At 38.1% G+C, this 22,700-nt stretch overlaps 1 long non-coding RNA gene across 1 annotated transcript in view; it reads left to right on the plus strand.

Moving 5' to 3' along the window:
• Positions 1-2,607: 2,607 nt before the first annotated feature.
• Positions 2,608-22,700, plus strand: part of LOC129465883 (uncharacterized) — a 54,711-nt gene continuing 34,618 nt past the window's right edge. Inside the window, exon 1 of the long non-coding RNA XR_008652043.1 lies at positions 2,608-2,762. This is a non-coding gene — a long non-coding RNA (uncharacterized lncRNA). The remainder of the gene's footprint in view (positions 2,763-22,700) is intronic.

Consider the following 22,700-nt stretch of genomic DNA (forward strand, 5'->3'; position numbering starts at 1 on the left):
TTGACAAACCTGACAAAAACAAGAAATGGGGAAAGGATTCCCTATTTAATAAATGGTGCTGGGAAAACTGGCTAGCCATATGTAGAAAGCTGCAACTGGATCCCTTCCTTACACCTTATACAAAAATTAATTCAAGATGGATTAAAGACTTATATGTTAGACCTAAAACCATTAAAATCCTACAAGAAAACCTAGGCAATACCATTCAGGACATAGGCGTGGGCAAGGACTTCATGTCTAAAACACCAAAAGCAATGGCAACAAAAGCCAAAATCGACAAATGGGATCTCATTAAACTAAAGAGCTTCTGCACAGCAAAAGAAACTATCATCAGAGTGAACAGGCAACCTACAGAATGGGAGAAAATTTTTGCAACCTACTCATCTGACAAAGGGCTAATATCCAGAATCTACAATGAACTCAAACAAATTTACAAGAAAAAAACAAACAACCCCATCAAAAAGTGGGCAGAGGACATGAACAGACACTTCTCAAAAGAAGACATTTATGCAGCCAAAAAACACATGAAGAAATGCTCCTCATCACTGGCCATCAGAGAAATGCAAATCAAAACCACAGTGAGATACCATCTCACACCAGTTAGAATGGCCATCATTAAAAAATCAGGAAAAAACAGGTGCTGGAGAGGATGTGGAGAAATAGGAACACTTTTACACTGTTGGTGGGACTGTAAACTAGTTCAACCATTGTGGAAGTCAGTGTGGCGATTCCTCAGGGATCTCGAACTAGAAATACCATTTGACCCAGCCATCCCATTACTGGGTATATACCCAAAGGACTATAAATCATGCTGCTATAAAGACACATGCACACGTATGTTTATTGCGGCACTATTCACAATAGCAAAGAGTTGGAACCAACCCAAATGTCCAACAACGATAGACTGGATTAAGAAAATGTGGCACATATACACCATGGAATACTATGCAGCCATAAAAAATGATGAGTTCGTGTCCTTTTTAGGGACATGGATGAAACTGGAAAACATCATTCTCAGTAAACTATCGCAAGGACAAAAAACCAAACACCGCATGTTCTCACTCATAGGTGGGAATTGAACAATGAGAACTCATGGACACAGGAAGGGGAACATCACGCTCCGGGGACTGTTGTGGGGTGGGGGGAGGGGGGAGGGACAGCATTAGGAGATACACCTAATGCTAAATGACGAGTTAATGGGTGCAGGAAATCAACATGGCACATGGATACATATGTAACAAACCTGCACATTGTGCACATGTACCCTAAAACCCTAAAGTATAATAAAAAATAAAAAATAAAAAAATTTAAAAGCCCAAATCAAAAAATCAAGGTGACATGTTGCCACTGATGAAGGCTGACTCGGAGGACATGGCTTAAGCATGTGAACACATGGGTCCTAACACTCTACTCAGTTTAAGACCCTGCACAGATTCTTTGGACATACTGTACCACTGCAGGTCCTCCCTGCAAGGGCCATTTCCATAAGCTTATGTGTGAAGTTGCAGAGTTGGCCTGCCTCTGTAGCTGGGAGGACCAGACAGAGCTGAGTATTCTCAGGCCCTTCTCCCAAATGCAGCATTCAGTTAAGTTGGCTCCCCCAGGGATGAGAGTGTGAAGGGACATAAAGATGTTCCTCGAAGAAAATGCTAAGAGAACCCTCCCCATATGGAGCAGTTAATCAACCCCTTTGATGGAAAACTAAGGGGACATGGGAAGGATATGTCCCCTCTGCTAACATTTCTTATCTTGGACCTGTGTGCTTTATGCTTTTCTGTAACTATTGGAATACTTTATCAAGTGCCAGTGAAAGAGAATTTTATTTCCTTCTTTTTATTTCTTTTGATTGATCTTAGATATTAAAATTTTTATTGGGAAAGACTGTATATACATTTGGCTATTATAGTGGGCATATTAATTACCTATTGTGCCATAACCAATAAACCCATGCTGCAGTAACTTAAAACAACAATAAATATTTATTATTTCACATAGTTTCTGCAAGTCAAGAATTCAGGCCGGGCATGGTGGCTCACGCCTGTAATTCCAGCACTTTGGGAAGCTGAGGCGGGTGGATCACAAGGTCAGGAGATCGAGGCCATCCTGGCCAACATGGTGAAACCCCGTCTCTACTAAAAATACAAAAATTAGCTGGGTATGGTGGTGGGTGTCTGTATTCTGAGCTACTCAGGAGGCTGAGGCAGGATAATCGCTTGAACTCAGGAGGCAGAGGTTGCAGTGAGCCAAGATCACGCCACTGCACTCCAGCCTGGGCGACAGAGTGAGACTGCATCTCAAAAAAAAAAAAAAAAAAAAATCAAGAGTGGTTTAGCTGGGTGGTTCTGCTGAAGTCACATAGCAAGTGGTGGAGCTGGAATTTGATCTCAGATCCGTTAAATAAAGTTTAACTTCTCAAACAGTTCAAATCAGTACTTCCCAACTAATGCATTTCCAAATCACCTGAAGAATCTAATTCAAACGCAGTCTGTTTCAGCAGGGTTTGGGTCAGGTGAGGTTCTGCATAGCTAACAATCCCCCAAATTATGCTATGCTGCTGTCAAGGGACCTCACAAGGAGGTAATACAAGCCACTGCTAGTGGCTATACAAAGGAGTGAAGCCTTCTAAGTACAGTACCTGGCACAACGAATTGTCAAGCAAACGGCAAATCTTCTCTGCAGAGGGGAGCTGAGACTCAGTACCCACAATCCACTCTGGAGTCTCCTTATAATCCTGAAGAGGGAAGCCCAGAGGAAATCATCTGGTGAGCTTATCTCATTCTTCTAAAAAAGCGATGAGGATTGGTTGGAGGAGAGCTGCAGTGGGAGGCTGAGAGTCAAAGCCACCCTATTTCTGGAGGCTTCGTCCTTTTTCCTGGGATCAGACTCTACTTTTGTGCCATCATCCACCTTTAGGGAGGTCTGTGAAGGTCATCTGCTTTTGGGGATGCATTTGGGACCAGGCAGGAAACTGCACTTCCCAATTTACCCAAACACAGCTTCTCAATGGGGGGCTTCCAAGTTGGGGGAAGGGCTGTACATGAAGCAGTCTGTGTGTGGGTGTTGGGGAGCTGAAGGGACATCCCCAGCTGGGCCAGGGAGCTCTGGTCTCTCCTTGTTTGTCTCCTACAACTGTGGCAACAACACAAAGCCTCTCAGTATGTGCATATTGCTTTGTAGTATCTCTTAGAGAGACAAGATAATGACTATTTTTCTTAGCTTATCCATGAAGTTAACATATAATACATTAATTGCATTTAGGAGCATTTATTCAACCAAGTGTAACTAGTAATTTCAAAAAATGCCCAACAATACTGATGTTACAGCACACTTGGAGTGCTTTGCTCCACAAATACCAAGCATTTCCTCCGTTTGGCACTGGGGAGAATCCTGGCACTTTGCTTCAGAAACAAATCTCTAATTCCTGCAGACTCTGCATCAAGCCTGCATTGCTCTTTGGTGTTTCCAAGGCTAGGACCTGGGCTGTTTCCCTTCTTTCATCTTCAGATCACTTTAGCCACCCACCGATATGACTTCTGAAAGCACTGTGTGAAAATTTGAGAATCATGTTGTGTAAACCACTCTCTGTTTCATGGTAAACCTCTCTTCCCTCCACCCTCACAAAGCCCAGAGCCAGGGACAAAAAGGAATGGGAAAGTGGATCTGCCTTCCCCAGGACTTCCCAGCCAGGGCACAGGAGGATAAAAATGCTACCTCCCAGCATCTCCTAATCTCTCTAGAAATGAAAATGCTGTATCGCCTTCACACTGCAAGGAAGAGGTGTGAGGCTCTCAATCCACACAGCTGGATATCAAAATCTTAAATGTTTTGAGAAAATAAGATGAGTAAGTTTAGAGAAGTGAGTCAGAAATGCCAAGTAGCAGATGTGAAAATGTGAGTAAACCACAGCCTCGGTGAACTAAAGGCTTTACAGCAGAAGGCGCCAAAACTTTTTGATTGTCATATGTATGTTTGTCCATGTATCTCTGTGCTGTGGCTTGAATGTTTACGTCCCCTCCAAAATTTATGTTGAAATTTAATCCCCAATGCAACCGTATTAAGAGGTAGGGCCTTTAGGAGGTGATTAGTCTATGAGGGCTCCTCCCTCACCAATGGCATTAGCACCTTATAAAAGCATTAGAGGAAAATAGCTAGGCCCTTTGTGCTCTTGTGCCCTTCCACTATGAGAGGACACAGTGTTCGTCTTCTCTGGAAAAGACAGCATTTAAGGCACCATCTTGGAAGTAAAGGCTGGGCCCTCACCAGACACTGAACCTGCTGGCATTTGGATTTTGAACTTCCCAGCCTCCATAACTGTAAGCAATACATTTACACTGTTTATAAATTACCCAGTCTGTGGAATTTTGTTATAGTAGCGGGACTAAACTAAGACACCCTCATATATTAATATATACATCTTAAAAAATTATGTGATGGGAAATATAAAAAATAGGAGTTTAAGTCACCCTCAATGGAAGTTCCACTCTTCTTTCTCTACAACCTAATGCCTCCTCTCATGTTATCTCTGCAGTGCCTGCATCCCACTGTGGAGACTCCTGTTGTATTAATAATTAGGGCTGGGCAGACAGAGCTAAGCCTGAGGCTGGGTTGCTACTTTCTCACCCGTATAACCTCAGGGAAATGACCTTTCTGAGACTTCTATTGAAGAGTCTGTAAAAGCAGATAATGATAGTACTACTTCCAAGACTGTGGTGAGAATTCAGTGAGATATCGCATGGAAAGCATTTAGCACAATCCTGGTCCATGATAAATGTTTGATATTTATTAGTAATAATTATTCAATGACTTGACGCTCCCAGTATAGAAAAATTATCAAAACTTCAGAAATAAGGCAAGAGGATGAATGACTGTGTGCCTTTCAATGTCATAGCGGAGAGCTGTCCAATAGGCCTACCCAAGGTCATGTGACACTGTAGGGCAGGAACTTTGTCTGGCACAATTGGCTATTGATTTGCATCCAGTTCCCCTAAAGTTAGATATTAATTAACTAAGTTGCACATGATTTGGTCTACTAGAGGATGCAAATTTTTTGTTGAGTAGAACAGATAACCATAGAGGTTACAATTGTATTGCTTTTGTTTTTGCTTTGTTTCATATCTACTTTAGGAATTTGGTGGCTTCAACATCTTGTCTCTTACTAAGTATGTATTCATCTTGTGTATCCTCTTTTGAACCAGCTTTATCATCCTGCTGGTTCCCTCATTAATTAGGTAAATAATCTCTGACTTATACGCATTATATACTGAGTAAAAGAGCTATATTTGTATTATCATAGTTATATGATCTCCTTTATTTCAACTTCCCCATCAAGCTCTTGGCTACCAGGTGCCTCAACCTACCCTGAAATACCCCCAAGGAAGATAATTTCCAAACTTAAATCCACATTCTACCTTCCTTTTAAGGCAAGTTAGCATCTTATTTTAACTGTTTAATTCAAGATGTATTTGCTGAAAAAAATATTAACTCTGATTGCTTTTAAGTGGTAGGATTTGGGGTGATTTTTTCCCATTTTCTATTTTACTATTCTCCACATTTTCTATATTAATGATGTACAGTACTTGTAATGAAAAGAGAAAAAAGTGTAACTTCTAAAAAAGTGAGGACCTACTATATGCATGTCACCAGGTAGGACCCAGGAGGGAACACAATGGTGAATAATCCACTCTTCCTGTCTTTGACAGTACAAAAGTGTAAGCTATAAAACAGGACAGAATGTAAGTACAGATTGGAAAATAACATATTGTGTCTGTGGGGAAAAGGCTGAGGAGAGGATGGAAGGGAAGGAATTGTCTTGGAGGAGTAGTATCTGATAATCCCATTAACAGTTACTAGCTAGTATTTAATGTGTATTTGTTACATGCCAAGAACCCTCCTAATTCCTTCACATGCACCTCATTTAACTTTCTTCTTTTTTTGTTATTGGGTTAAAAAGATGTTGTCTAAGATTTACTGTCTTAAGCATTTTTAATTGCATGGAGTAATAGTGTTAAGTATATTCATATTGTTGTGAAATAGATGTCCAGAACTTTTTCATCTTTCAAATTTGACATTCTATACCCATTAAACAACAACTCCCCTTTTCATCTCCCCTCAGCCCCTGGTAACTACCATTTTACTTTATTTCTATGAATTTGGCTACTTTAGATACAAGAGATCAGTGGAGTCCTACTGTATTTTTGTGTGTGAGTGACTGGCTTATTTCACTTAGCATAATGTCTTCAAGGTTCACCCATGTTGTAGCATGTAACAGGATTTCCTTTCTTTTTAAGGCTGAATAATATTCCATTGTTTGTATATGCCACATTTTGTTTATCCATTTATACATCAATGAATGGAATACATGGGTTACTTTCACTTTTTGGCCTATGTGAATAATGCTGCTATGAACATGGGTGTGCAAATACCTCTTTGAGATACTGCTCTCAATTATTTTGGGTATATATCCAGTAATGAGGTTGCTGGATCATATGGTAGTTCTATTTTTAAGTTGTTGACAACCTCCATACTGTTTTCCATAGTGATGGTACATTTCACATTCCCACCAACAGTGCCCAAGGGATCCAATTTCTCCACAGCCTCACCAACACTTGTTATTTTCTGCTTTTTGACACAGCCCATGCAAATGAGTGTAAAGGGATATCTCATTGTGGTTTTGATTTGCATTTTTCTGATAATTGGTGATGCTGAGCATCTTGTCATATATTAGCCATTTGAATATCATATCATATTTAGAAAACCATCTATTCAGGTCTTTTGCCCATTTTCTAAGAGTTATTTGATTATTTTGTTGTTGAGTTATAGAAGTTCTTTATAAATTCTATATATTAATCCCTTATCAGATATATGATTTGCTAATATTTTCTACCATTCTGTAGATTACCTTTTCACTATGTTGACTGTGTCCTTTGATGCATAGAAATTTTTAAGTTTGATATAGTTCTATTTGCCTAATTTTTGCTTTTGTTGCCTACACTTCTGTTGTATCCAAGAAATCATTACCAAGTTCAATGTCATGAATATTTTCCCATATGTTTTCTTCTGGTAATTTTACAATTTTAGGTCTTACATTTATGTTTTTAATCCATTTTGAGTTAATTTTCTGTATGTGGTATAAGGTAAGGGCCCAACTTCATTCTTTTGCATGCAGATATCCAGTTTTTCCCACACCATTTGTTGAAGAGATTTTTTTTTCTTCCCCATTGAGGGGTCTTGGCATCCTTGTTGAAAATTATTTGGCCATATACATGAGAGTTTGTTTCTGAGCTACTATTCTATTCTATTGGTCCATTTGTGTTATGCCAGTACCACATTGTTTTGATTACTGAAGCTTTGTAATGTTTTGAAATCAGGAAGTGGGAGTTCTCCAACTTTGTTCTTTTTCAAAATTGTTTTGGTTATTGAGGTTCCCTTGAGATTCCATATAAATTTTAGGGCAAATTTTTCTATTTCTGCAAAAAATGCCGTTGGGATTTTGATAGGGATTCTATTGAATCTATAGATAGCTTTGGGTAGTATGACATCTTAACAATATTAAGTCCTCCAATCCATAATCCATAGGATATCTTTTCATTTATTTGTATCTTCCTTAATTTATTTCAGCACTGTTTTATAGTTTTCAGTGCACAAGTCTTTCCCCTCCTTATTTATGTTTATTTCTAAGTATTTTGTCCTTTTTAATGTTACTAGAAATGAAATTGTTTTCTTAATTTTTTTGGTTTATTGTTAATGTATAGAAATGCAGCTGATTTCCGTATGTTGATTTTGTATCCTGTAACTTTTGCTGAATTAGTGTACTAGTTCCAGTAAGGCTTTATTTATTTATTTATTTATTTATTTGGTGTATATGGTATCTTTAGGACATTGTACAGATAGCATTATGTCATTTGCAAACAGAGATCATTTTACTTCTTCCTTTCTCATTTGGATGCCTTTTATTTCTTTTTCTTGCCTGATTGCTCAGGCTTTAATTATCTTCATTTTACAGATTAGGAAATTGAAGCTTTGAGAAGTTAATTAGCTTGCCTGAGGTAATCAGCTAAGCAGCAAAGTTAGAATAAAAACTCATGAGTTTTCAACTCTACAGCTAGGAATTTAATCAATAGTGTTGAGTTGGGCTTTACCTGGTCGAGATGGGAAGAGTGGGGGCATTTTGGGCAGATGGATTCTGACTTGTTTAATATGATCTGCTATATCTTTTAGAGATTGCCAAATTCCAGTCAATAAACTCAAAGATGCTGAAGCAAAACTATGCTGAGTATAATTTTCTTTTTTTGTTTGTTTGTTTTGAGATAGGGTCTCACTCTGTAACCCAGGCTGGAGTGGCATGATCTAGGCTCACTGCAGCCTGGACCTCCTGGGCTCAAGCAATGTAATCATCTCAGCCTCCTGAGTAGCTGGGACTACATCACCACACCCAGCTAATTTTTTTTTTTTTATTTTCGGTAGAGACAAGGTCTCACTACTTTGTCCAGGCTGGTCTTGAAGTCCTGGGCTCAAGCAATCCTTCTGCCTTGGCTTCTGAAAATGCTGAGATTATAAGTGTGAGCCACCATTCCCGATCTTTTTTGTTTGTTTGTTTGTTTTTTAATGTTTTGGAAGACAATTTTTGTTCTAGGTTCAGTTCAAACAGCAGACTTAAATGGAATAAATTTGTACTGGCAACGAACATACTGTAAAAGTTGCCTTTGTGAATATACCCTTGATAGTCATTTGTATTCTTATAGTTTTTTTTTTCTTTACACATAGACTAAAACTTTTAGAGCTGAAAGAGACCTTAGAGAGGAAAGAAAAGTGGAAAAAAGGAGAACTTAAGTAATCCATTCCTCCCTTCCTTATTCTTTTCCTTCCTTCCTTTTGTAGAAGTAGTACATGCTGCTTAACTGTTTATAAAACAACGTAATTTAAAGAAGGAATTGCCTCCTCTTTGATGTCTGTTTCATCTTCACCATTCATCTTCCTGTGGGTAAAACCACATTTAAAATTTAATGAGTCTCCATCTAGACTTAATTTCTATGCTTAGACATATACCACACACACACACACACACACACACACACTTGTGATATTATTTTTATCCTCTTTTTTTTTTTCAAAATAACCAAAAAAGTGGTGTCATACTATACCCATACTGCAACTTGCCTTTAGTCCACTCTGAAAAAGCACAAATTCTATGTGTCTTGAGTGAATTTCATTTATTGAAAAGATATCCCTAGACTCAACTAACATCTTCAGACACCATTTGCCCTGTAATGACTGAAACTCCATGGCAACATATAGTATCACTAGTTACCAAAAAACAAATATTAACACCTCACTGCTGCAGACATTTAAAACCTTCATTTCCCAAGACTCCCATTTTTTGTGTTGTATGTGCATACTTAACTCCCAATGGAATCAACAGGAAAGTTGTCTTGTTTTCATGGTGGTTCAGGGCCATCCCCTAGTATAGCTTTTGGTGGAGGACTTAGGCCAAGAAAAGAGTAAAGCCTTAGTGAGAACCAAGTTCATTCATGCTATAAAACAAAAGTGCCTACCATTTGCCCAGGCCTTATCTCCTGATCTTCTCTTTGAAGGAGCTGTTCTTTTAAAGTCATTAATCTCTAAAATGATACTTTCCCTGTTATGGCACTCACCCTATCACCAATTTACATCACTGAAAAAATCAAGTCTTAAATATTTCACACTTGCAATAATACCAGGCACATTGTTAAACATTTTTATGAATTATCTAATGCAGTTATCTGAACCATGTGTATAATATGTAATGTTACACAGCATTGTATATTCTTCTTATTTTACAGGTGAGGGAACTGAGGCTTATGGAGCTTTTGTATCTAACCCACATCATAAAGCTTGTGAGGAAGCCAGAGTTTGAAGCCAAACAGCCTTGCTCTTATATTTTAAGTGACCCTAAAAATGAATTCCCAGGAGCTGTATTATCATGATGGGGACGTGGATGTTTAGGTGGCTGGGATTTCCTTCTATCTGGTTTCTTCAGAAAGGCATATTCTGTTGTTTGGAAGTCAATTGGTTTTGAAACAAGAACAAACCCCTTGATAGCCATATGGAGATTTGCTATTCTGCCTACACTTTAAATTAACCTTATTGATGGATTTCCTGCCAAGCTTAGTTTCATTTATTATGCATGTTCCTTTTGGTAGGTGGAAGGAAAAAAATGTGAGAATTATCCTCTAAATAAAGCAATATATAAGCCAGGCTTATAAATTTTCTAAAGTTTATTTTTATTTGCCAAGTTTTCTGTACTTTTTTGGGGGTAAGTGTGTTTATTAAGTAAAAAAGTATAGTGCCATCTTGAAATAAGGATATTTTAGTAGTCCACAACCGTGAGTGGATCTATTTTCTCTTTCATTCATCATTGTCAGCTGAGGCCATTCCCAGCCAGCAGCTAGGGGTGAAGTGGTATCAAGATGGGTGAGATGGTTCATTGTTTCTTTCTGAGTTAAAGAAATTTCAGCCTGAAATCCTATTCCTTTTGGATTCTAAAATGTGGCAACATATGAATGTATTAGAATAGTTGTCCTAAGACTTACTATAGGGCTGCAAGTCAGGACCAGGCTTCCCTGTATGTGATGTGGAAAATGAATACTCTGGGGTATTCTCATCTTGGGATAAAAGAATATGAATCAGAGAAGGGGAAGTAAGATAAAATGTCTTCATTTAATCTTTTCTGACATTACCGAAGGTGGCCAGATGACAATGCCATTTATATTGAATAGCCTTGGCATTTGATGATGGGGGAAGAAGTTTAGGTCAGTGGGACTCATAACTAGCTATTTTGTAATTGTCCTATCTAAATGAAGCTGGACTTGGGAAAGGTGAGAAGTTCCCAAAACAATTCACAGCCCAGTGGTTGCTGTAAATTACTTGGAGCTCTGGATCTTTCTGTCTGACTGGGAAAAATAATGACCCAGCTCATCAGTTACATATGTGGGTTTGTTCAGAGAATTTCTGATGGAATCTGTGATTCTAAACCCTGTCAGGTCCCACGCTCCCTTTTATAACAAATATTTGAACACCCCTTTTAGTATACTGGAATGAAATTTATATATGACACATTTAAAAATAAATATAGCATCCTGTTATAACAGGAGAACAAAATAGAAAGTGATTTTTAATAAGATATGTATGTCAATTTGCAAATGCTGAGACTACTGTTAAAAGATAATTTTTTAAAAAAAGATAAAATCATGACTCTCACTCAGATATAAAAATGAGCATATGTTGTATATTTCAATTAACTCAAAATGAGGAACCAGGCAAATGTTATAACCTGTTTAAGAGAGTAACCAAATAATGGACACATTTATAGATCAGGAATATTGAAATGAATGTATAAATGAAGGCAAAACTAATAGTGGGGTAGAGAGGTCAATTGAACATTTACCAAATAGGTCAGAATTTGCATGTCTACAGACAAAAATTATTTTGCATTGCTGTCAGTTATCTACATTTTACAAAGCTGTAGCATAGTCTCCATGTAATTAGAACCAGATAACCTGGAGGGGTGTCCTGTAGATGGTGCACAGTTCTCCACTGCAGCACACTCTATATTATCCCTAATGAAATAGTCAGACATTTGCAACCATAGGTAAAAACATGCTGAATGAGGCATCTACACAGGCAGACTGACTCAGTTGGCCGGATTGTCAGAAAACCTTAAACAGCGATGGCTTCAGCTAGTTTCTGAACTGGGAACCAGCTCTTAGTAAATTTCTGAACAAAGAAAGTACACTCTTTCCTCACTTTACACCATGCCTGAACTCCTAGAAAATTCAGTGCTTTTTAAGACTGTTTGAAAACACTTTGTATGCATAATGGAGTTGGATTTTAGTTAAGATAATTATAAGTATGTTTTTCAGATAATTATTAATGTGATAATTATAAATATACAAATATCTGGTAGGATGTCCAAAAGTTGTGGGGCATGCAGCAAATCCTTCATTTTGCAGGGACTCTACCACCTTAGTCCTACCCACCAAATGCAAGTGGTGTCCTTCCAAGCACTGTGACAACCGAAAAAAGTCTGACAAGTTAATATACTCCCTAGGGATGGATAGTGCCCACATGGAGAAGCACTGTCATTGCTGAAATATGTTTGGGACCCATAGCTTTATTCCCACTTCCGGAAAAACCATCTGCTCAGCCGGGCAACTGTGGAGAAAGGCAGACAGCCTTCTTGACCAGGGCCGTGGCAAAAAAAAAATTCTTAATTAAAAAAATTGACCCATCCTTTCTGAATTCTTCTCTTCCAAGTTTAACTCTTCAACAAGATGAAAGACAAAGGAGGCCCCTCATTGAAAGTAACTCCCAGCCTACCCACCCCCAATCTATTTGACTGGAGTTTGCTTCTGCTTTTCTGAAGAGTTCTTCCCATTAAGACCTGTGGTATAGAGGCTGATGCAGACAGAAAATAGCACAGTCAAATGACAAAAGGGGACAGGCTGTTCACAAACTAAGTGAAGTGGTGGGACCATGTGTACCTGCCACGACTTGAGGGACAGCTGCCAATCAAACTCAACCTCATGTTGCCAGATCTTCAGATTTATTTCCAAGAGAAATTGGAAATCTGAAATATTTATATGTAATTATTCAGGTCTTAGATGTTAGCTGATATGTGTGTGTATACATATGTGTGGGTATAGATGGATAGATACATACATCATGCATACATACTGTTCTTCATACTTAGACCCTTAGAAACAATGCCTTGGGTACAGACAAGGTCCCTCCTTTGAATCAGAATGGAAACTATGAGGTAGGTGTTATTTAGCCCCGTTGCAGAGATGAAGGATTAGGAGTGTAGAGAAATTAAGCAACTTGCCTAAAGTCACACAGTCAGTAGCAGGACTGGAATTTTAATCAGGCCTCTTTTGCTTCCTGATACCAGATTGCTGCCCAGTCTATGAAGAGAATGCACCATCTATTAAGAGACCATAGGACATTGTTTTCTTCATTTTTAAATGACTCAAAGACAAAAAATTCAAGTGATGAGCAATGTTTGCTGAAAGCAGCATTTATTTAAGTAAAATTAACTTTTCTTAGAGCTTCTTGATCTGGCCCTGTCAGGAGCCTACAGGGCTTTTTGGAGAAGGAAGAGTGTATGGGTTTTGATAGTGTTTGCAGTGAGCTGGGTGAGTCATTTGCTGTGTTAGCCTGTCATCCATCAAAGCTGGTGATGAGAATGAATCCCTGGGGATTGCTTGTGAAAAATGTTAAAAGCTTTAATTGAAAGGATCTCCAACAGAGGCCACAAGTAACTTTCTCATTGTGAATTCCTGTCTTGCCCCCAAATGCCCTGGGGCCCCACCAAATGGCAGGGCCAGGTCATTCTGATGTGCTTAAGCCATAAGCCTCTGGCAGGGCTTTGATGATGCTAGGCCTGGAGTCCTGTGCCACCCCCAACAGGGAGGGACACACTGTGAGGAATGTCATCTGTCAAGGTCTGCAAATTAAACCAGCTTTATGGAAAGTGGGGAAGTTTAATGTTTAAAACGTCTTGATTGAAATGCTCACATGATGAAAAAGATGGGCTTCGTCACCTGAAAGGGCATGTGTTGTACTAAGGCAGCAGGCACTGCACCTGAAGCTTCTCATTCGCTTCATGAGGTTCATAATGAACATTTACCCCTTTCCTTTCCTTTGTTTGTGCATCTGTCTATCCTTTTGCCGCCCCAACTCAGTTCACTGTGTGACCCAGGCTAACATTCTATTCAAATCAGCAGGCATTTCTCCTTCTAGATTGGATGTGCTACTGGGAAGCTGTCATAGGCTTCCCCAGTCTGCTTAAGGGGAGAGTAGAGAAAAAGCAGTTAAGAATTCCTGTGTTAGAGCTCTCATCTAGAAGCTTTTCAAACAAGCAAACATCCTACCCCTTTAAAAATGTTTTTATTACACCCATGATGCATGCTCAATAAAGACAAAGTAGGGAGAGGAAAGACAATAACAAAATAAAAAGTCCTGATCCCACTTCTTGAGAAATATGTATGTGTTCAGGGTAAGCTGCAGGAGAAGGCAGCAGTGTCAGTGAAATGTCCTCTGAATCTAAAGAGAAGTTAGGCAAGAACTGCCCCCCAAATTCACTACTCTCTTCATACAGAGTCTGGCAGAAGATGATCCTGCAGTTCCCTAATCTCTCTGTGGATAAAATTTCTTTTGTTGATAGATAAGACTGGGAAAACAATTATTACTGGTATTTGGAATGATACAGTAAAAAGTTTAACAATTACCCACCAATATATACTTTGAGCTTAAAATCCAAAGCAATTTAGGAACATTCTCTATGTATATTGCAAATCATACACCATTATGTGAGCCCTTAGGGTGCTTAGGAGGGGAGGCAGAGAATACAAATGTGGAAATGAAATGCAGGGCAGCACAAATTGTGTAAATGAAATCTAGACTGTTTCTGGGAACATAATTTCATGAATAAAGATGATCTAACATCTCTGAACTATGTATTTTAAGATTAATATTTCTCAATAGTACTTGTCAAAGTGAGTGGCAGTAGAATCCATAATAAGTACTTTATTGAATTATATTTAGTTTAAATATAAATGTAAAAAGGCACCATGAATTCTCATGTCAAATTATGTCACCCAAAAGTTAATTAGTTGTACCATGGCACAAAAAAAGAACTATTTTTAATTTGGCAAAATATAGGTTTGTGTTTCTAACAATTCAGTCAAAGACTTTTTTTAAATTAATACAATTTATTTTTTAAAGCGGTTTTAGGTTCATAGAAAAATTGAGCAGAAAGTACAGAGTTGCCACATCCCCCTGTCCCACAACCTCCTCCACTATCAACATCCCCTATCACAGTGGTACATTCATTACAATCAATGAACCTACAATGATGCATCATTAGCACCCAAAGCTCATAGTTTACATTAGGGTTCACTCTTGGTGTTATGTTTCTATGGATTTTGTTAAATGTATGATAATGTTTATCAGTGTCTACTGCTGTAGTATCATTCAGAATCATTTCATTGCCCTAAAAATCTTCCATTGCCCTCCCTCCTCAACCCTGGCAACCACTGATCTTTTAACTGTCCCCATAGTTTTGCCTTTTCTAGAATGTCGTATAGTTGGAATTATATAGTACGTAGCCTTTTCAGATTGGTTTCTTTCACGTAGTAGCATGCATTTAAGTTGCCTCATGTTTTTCATGGCTTGATAACTTGATAACTTATTTAGCTCTGAATAATATTTCTTGATAAGGATACACCACAGTTTATATCCATTCACCTACTAAAAACATTTTGGTTATTTCCAATTTTTGGCAATTATGAACAAAGCTGCTATAAACATCCATGTGCTGGTTTTTGTGTGGAGTTGCCAATTCCGTTGGGTAAACACTGAGGAGTGTGATTGTTGGATCTTTGGGTAAGAATATGTGCAGTTTTGTAAGAAACTGCCAAACTGTCTTCCAATATGGCTATACCATTTTGCATTCCTACCAGCAATAAATGTTGTCCTGTTGTTCCACATCCTTACCAGAATTTGGTGTTGTCAGTGTTTTGTATTTTAGCCATTCTAATACTTGTTTTAATTTGTAACTCTCTTATGAAATATGATGAACATCTTTATATGTGTTCACTTTCCATATATATGGAACAGACTATTTACATATATATCTATCTTCTTTGATTAGGGGTCTGTTCAGGTTTTTGTCCACTTTTTAATAAGGTTGTTATTTTTCTATTGTTGAGTTTTAAGAGTTCTTTGTATATTTCATATAACAGTCCTTTATTATATATTTCTTATTTTCTAATATATGTGTCCAATTCAATAAATTTTCTTTTAAGCACTGCTTTTGCTGCATCTTACACATTTTGATGTTTTATTTTAATTTTCATTTAGTTCAAAATGTTTTAAAATTTCTCTTAAGATTTCTTCTTTGACCCATATATTATTTGGAACTATGTTGTTTAATCTCCAAGTACTTTGGATTTCAGCCATCTTTCTGTTATTGATTTTAGTTTAATTCCATTGTGATCTGAGAGTAGAAGTTGTATGATTTCTCATTTTTTAAATTTGTTAGGGTGTGTTTTATGTCCTACAGAAGTATCGTCATTCCCCTCATAATGACGTTTTAGTCAACAAAGGACCACATATATGACAGTGGTCCCATCAGATTATAATGGAGCTGAAAAATTCCTATCACCTAGTGATGTTGTAATATCATAGCATAACACATTACTTTTCTATGTTTAGGTATGTTTAGACACACAAATACTTATCATTGTCTTACAGTTGCCTATAGTGTTCTGTACAGTAACATGCTCTATGGATTTGTAGCCCAGGAGCAATAGGCTACACCATTATAATGTAGGGGTATAGTAGGCTCTACCATCTATGTCTGCATAAGTATACTCTATGATGTTTGCACAATGATATAATTACTTAACGATGCATTTCTCAGAACATATTCCCATTGTTAAGTGACGCATGACTGTAGTCTATAGATGTCAATTATATCCCGTTGATTGATGGTGATGTTGAGTTCAACTATATCCTTACTAATTTTCTGCCTGCTAGATTTGTTCACTTCTGATAGATGGGTGTTAAGGTTTCCAACTACAATAGCAGACTCATCTATTTATCTTGCATTTCTACCAGTTTTTGCCTCAGGTATTTGACATTTGGTTGTTAGACACATACACATTAAAGATCATTATGTCTTTGTGATGTATTGATCCTTTTATCATTATGCAGTGCCGCTTTTTATCCCTAGTATCTTTCCTTGCTCTGAAGTCTGCTCCTTCTGAAGTTAATATAGCAACTCCTCCTTCTTTTGATTAGTGTTAGCATGGTTTATCTTTCTCTATTTACTTCTAATCTACAAGTGTCTTTGTATTTTAAGTGGGTTTCTTATAGGCAACACGAAGTTGGGTCCTTTTTCTATCCACTCTGAGGATCTTTGTCTTTTAATTAGTGTAGGTAAGACCATTGACATTTAAAGTGATTATATCTACCATATTTATTACCATTTTCTATTAATTTCTCTTGTTCTTTGTTTCTATTTTTATCTTCCTCTATTTTCTACCTCTTATGGCTTTAATTGAGCATTTTATATAATTCTATTTTTCCCCTTCTTAGCATATACATTATACTTTTATCAAATAACATTATACCAATTCATGGATAGTGTGAATAACTATTTTTGTTTGTTTTTGAGAAAGGGTCTCGTTCTGTCACACAGGCTGGAGTTCAGTGGTGCAACCATGGCTCACTACAACTTCCACCAACCTCCCAGCCTCAATCAATCTTCCTGCCTCAGCCTCCTAAGTACCTGGGACTACAGGCATGCATCACCATGCCTGGCTAATTTTTGAATTTTAATATCTTATAATAACAAAATACTTGTAATTCCTTCCTCCTGCCTCTTGTATCACTGCTGTCTTTTTTTTTTTTTTTTGAGATGGAGTCTTGCTCTGTCGCCCAGGCTGGAGTGCAATGGTGCGATCTTGGCCCACTGCAAGCTCCGCCTCCCGGGTTCGTGCCATTCTCCTGCCTCAGCCTCCCGAGTAGTTGGGACTACAGGTGCCTGCCACCACACCCAGCCAATTTTTTGCATTTTTAGTAGAGATGGGGTTTCACCATGTTAGCCAGGATGGTCTTGATCTCCTGACCTCGTGATCCGCTGGCCTTGGCTTCCCAAAGTGCTGGGATTACAGGCGTGAGCCACCGCGCCTGGCCCACTGCTGTCATTTTACTTATATAATGGCATATAATTGAACACATTGTTGCTGTTATTATTTTGAATTGACTGTTAGATCAATTAAGATGTTTATTGCAGCACTATTCACAATAGCAAAGAGTTGGAACCAACCCAAATGTCCAACAACGATAGACTGGATTAAGAAAATGTGGCACATATACACCATGGAATACTATGCAGCCATAAAAAATGATGAGTTCATGTCCTTTGTAGGGACATGGATGAAATTGGAAAACATCATTCTCAGTAAACTATTGCAAGGTCAAAAAACCAAACACCGCATGTTCTCACTCATAGGTGGGAATTGAACAATGAGAACTCATGGACACAGGAAGGGGAACATCACACTCTGGGGACTGTTGTGGGGTTGGGGGAGGGGGGACGGATAGCATTAGGAAATATACCTAATGCTAAATGACGAGTTAATGGGTGCAGGAAATCAACATGGCACATGGATACATATGTAACAAACCTGCACATTGTGCACATGTACCCTAAAACCTAAAGTATAATAATAAAAATAAAAAAAATAAAAAAATTTAAAAAAAAAGAATAAGAAAAATAGGCTGGGCAAGTTGGCTCACGCCTGTAATCCCAGCATTTAGGAGGCCGAGGCAGGCGGAACACGAGGTCAAAAGATGGAGACCATCCTGGTCAACATGGTGAAACCCCGTCTCTACTAAAAATACAAAAAAAATTAGCCGGGCATGGTGGCTGGCGCCTGTAATCTCAGCTACTCAGGAGGCTGAGGCAGGAGAATCACTTTAACCCAGGAGGCGGAGGTTGCAGTGAGCTGAGATCACACCACTGCACTCCAGCTTGGCGACACAGTGAGACTCCGTCTAAAAAAAAAAAAAAAAAAAGGGAAGAAGAAGAAAAAAGAATAAGAAAAATAAAATGTTTATTTTCTTTTCACTTATTTCTTCTCTGAAGTTCTTCTTTTCTTCACGTAGGTCCAAGTTTCTGACTTATATTATTTTCCTTCTCTCTGAAGAACTTATTTTTAACATTTCTTGCAAGACATGTCGGCTGACAACAGATTCCCTTAGTTTTTGTTTCTCTGAGAGAGCCTTTATTTCTCTTTCACTTTTAAAAGATAATTTTGCAGGGTAAAGAATTCTAGCTTGGCAGTTTTTTCTCTCAACACTCAACAATTTATTTTACTCTTGCTTGCCTGGTTTCTGAGGAAACGTTGAATATAATTCTTATTTTTGCTTCTCTATAGGTAAGGGGCAGCTGATCCTTGAACAATATGGGTTTGAACTGCATGGGTCCACTTATACACAAATTTTTTTCAATAAATATATTGGACAATTTTTTGGAGGTTTGCAACAATTTGAAGAAACTTGCAGATGAATTATGTAGCCTAGAAATATTTTTAAAATTAAGAAAAAGGCATGGTATGAGTGCATAAAATATATGTAGATACTAGTATATTTTGTCATGTATTACTATAAAATATACATGAATTATAAAAAATTAAAATTTATCAAAACTTACATAGACTGTACATGATGTCATTTTTAGTCAAGAGAAATGTAAGCAAACAAAAAGATGCAGTATTAAATTATAACTACATAAAATTAATTGTAGCACATACTATACTACTGTAATAATTTCATTGCCATTCCCTGTTGCTGTCATGGTGAGCACAAGTGTTGCCTGTGTCCACTTAAAACATCATGTGATGCTAATCATCTCTACGTGAGCAGTTTACCTCTCCAGTAAATTGTGTATCACAGTAAAAAAGTGATCTTTTGTGGTTCTCACATATTTTTCATTTTGTTGAGTGCATACCGTAAATCTTGAATAATACCATGGGACCCATACAAAGTGCCACTAGTGATACTGGAAGTGTCCCCAAGAAGCACAGAGAGATCATGACATTACAAAAAAGTTGAATCGCTTGATATAAGATTGAGGTCTGCAGCTGTGTTTGCCCACTGCTTCAGACAGATAATTCATCTTATAAACAGATAACATAAACTTATAGTATTAATAAATACAGTACAATAATGTACTGTAAATGTATATTAAATGTGTTTTCTCTATCTTATGGTGTTCTTAATAACATTTTATTTTCTCCAGCTTATTTGTAAGAATACAGTATATAATATATACCACATACAAAATACATGTTAATCAACTGTTTATGTTATCAGTAAGGCTTCCAGTCAACAGTAGGCTATTTCAAATCCATGTTCATTAACCCAGAAATCATACCAAAAACAATGTCATCAATATTATACGCTGTCCCTATCCTCTATAGGAGAAATAAACTCCCCTTTCTTTGAAAATAAAAATCTAATCTGCTGAAAATTAAATGATAGGTTTTGTACCATAGTGGTAGTATCCAGGGGTGAAACATACATGTCAATATACCTGTCCCCTTGCATTATAATTATTTGCTGATTGCCTGTCTTTCCTGTGAGACTGTCAGCTTCTGAAGGACAGAGACAAGGCTTGTTTGAGAACTCTCTGGCACATAATAGGCGTTTCAATATATACATGTTGAATGTATCATTGCTTCATCAGATGTGTTAAGTGTGAACCAACCTCACTAAGTTTTTAAGCACCTACTTGGGATAAGGCTGCAGATTGGAAACTTTGGATATATAAAGATGAGTAAAGTTTGTTCTCTGCCTTCAAAGGCAATCATTACAGCAGGATGTCCTTGTCAAGTTCCTATCCCCTTGACCACCCCCTTCCCTTCACAGGTGGGAAGTCCCCTAAGGGCTATAGCTTCTAGCATTTTTTGACCTGAAGGCATTCTTTAGCTTTAGAGCAGCTCAGTGCCTTATAGGCAGATTGTAAGTGCCAGAGACTTAGTCTCCAGAACAACTCACCACCAATGAAGGTGGCAGTTTCTTGCTCTTCAGTAGGACACTGAGCATGTTCCACTCAGACTCAGAGCATTCCCAATGGTGCTGAGCCCTCTTTGCTCATAGCAGTAATCTGCTCATTAAAGCACTCTTTTTTTGGCTTTTTCTCCATTCTTGGTCTCACTTCCTACTCCCTCACAGTGTTTCCTGGGATCTTCTCCTGAATAAATTCTCATACCCAAATCCTTTACTCAGGGTCTGCTTTTAGGAGCATCATTAGAACTGAGCAGGATAAGACAGGCTATGAGAATGCAGAGGAGGAGGGGATTAATTCTAGCTGGAGAAGACTTGGCATTATTTGAATTGGGTTTGGGTGGGTGTAGTGAGTGCAAAGGGGAGATGCTTCAGGCACAGAGGAGCTAAAGCACACAGAGTGCTCAAGGAAATGTAAGCAATTGGGTCTGGCAGGAATGTGGGTAGGGGTGCATCTCAGACTCTCCTGGAAGGTACTCCAGAGCCCCACGCATCCCAGCAAGGAGCCAGGTTTCTCCTGCTCCTTTCTTCCTAAACTTCAGCGCAAGTTACTCACCCTTCTTATACTGAGACTCTGAAACATCCACATAGTCTCCTTTTGGTAGGAAGATCTAAATACAGAAAAGGACATGGCTACTACATGTAATCTGTGAGAGCAGCCGTAAGTAATCACTGACCAACCCACTATCTGTTTTAAGCATGGTTCTTTCTTTCTGTCTCTAGGTTTTAATTCACATTTTCTGAGTTCCCATGACATACTCTGCATTAGTATTTTGCTATTTCTAAGAGCTTATAGTCTAAATACAGTCTCCACAACTCAATCTAGACAAGAAACTTCCCTGCCTTCTATTAGAGGCTAATCTTTAATTTTTTAAAAAAGGAATAGTGTGTCAGAAGATCAAAGAAAATGATCCAAGTTTACTCTACATTGGAGTCCACTCTATTACCCACAGGCAAGTACAATGTGTATGTATAGTCTCACCCATTCTCTCTCCCCTTGTCCTGAAAATCATTTCCCTCTCATGAACTGTTCTGACGAGTCATTTCATCTCCAGTACTGACTCAATTATACACTCTCGCCATGATCAACAACTGCTAAGTTGGTTGTAAACCCCAGAATGGGAGCTGAAAAACCAAAAACTAGAGGTGTGGCAGGAGGACAGGAGTGGAATAATTTGGTCATTTTCCCAGTAGAGGAAAGCTGGTTTAGGAAAGACAAAATGAGTACTTCTGGAATAGGTATACAATATTGGAAAATAACAGAGAAATTAAAGAAGTTATTAAAGCTCACAAGAGGATTTGGTGAGAGAACACCACTCATTTCAGCTCAGCATGAGCCAGTTTGCATTATTATGTTTTGCTCTATACTTAGTCTTGGAGAAAGCCACAAATTACAATGGTTAAATAAAGCTTTAGAAAATAGAAAATAGCAACATTGCAAGTACAGAACGCTACTGGGGTAGAGCACCCTCCGAACTGGGGTGGCTGCAGTGAACTTCTAAAATCCCTCCCTCACTCTCCCACCCCCAGGAATTTCAGCCATGTCCTTTATAAATCCCCATTACTGTAATATTGTTTGTGTAATAAATACAGCTTTGTTTGGTTTTTAAACTCAGAATTTCTACCAAAGGCTGGGAGAGAAAGAAAGCTGCTGGGGTACCTGCAGCTTGAGTATTTTGGGAAGAGATTAATTTGAGACATACCTGGATCCAGAAGGGAATGATGATGATAACATTTATTGAGCTCTTTGTATGTCTGAAACATACTCTATAGATGTATTATGTGTTAACGTAGCCTCATAACAACCTTATGAGAGAGTACTGTTCCTATCCCATTTTATATATGAGGAGACTGGAGCACACAAAGGCTAAGTAATTGGCCCAAGGTCACGTGGCTGGTGAGTGGCAGAACCAGGATTTAGTCTGGCTCCAGAGCCTGTCTTCTTAATGACCATACTGTAATGCCTCAGAGACATAAATATTTGTGTCCTCCAAATTCATATGTTGAAACCCTATCCCTCAATGTGATAGTATTTGAAGACGTAGCCTTTGGTAGATAGGTTTAGATGAGGCCACAAAGGCAGATTC

The sequence above is a fragment of the Symphalangus syndactylus genome, chromosome 17 (assembly GCF_028878055.3).
Source record: "Symphalangus syndactylus isolate Jambi chromosome 17, NHGRI_mSymSyn1-v2.1_pri, whole genome shotgun sequence".
Taxonomy (NCBI): Eukaryota; Metazoa; Chordata; class Mammalia; order Primates; family Hylobatidae; genus Symphalangus; species Symphalangus syndactylus.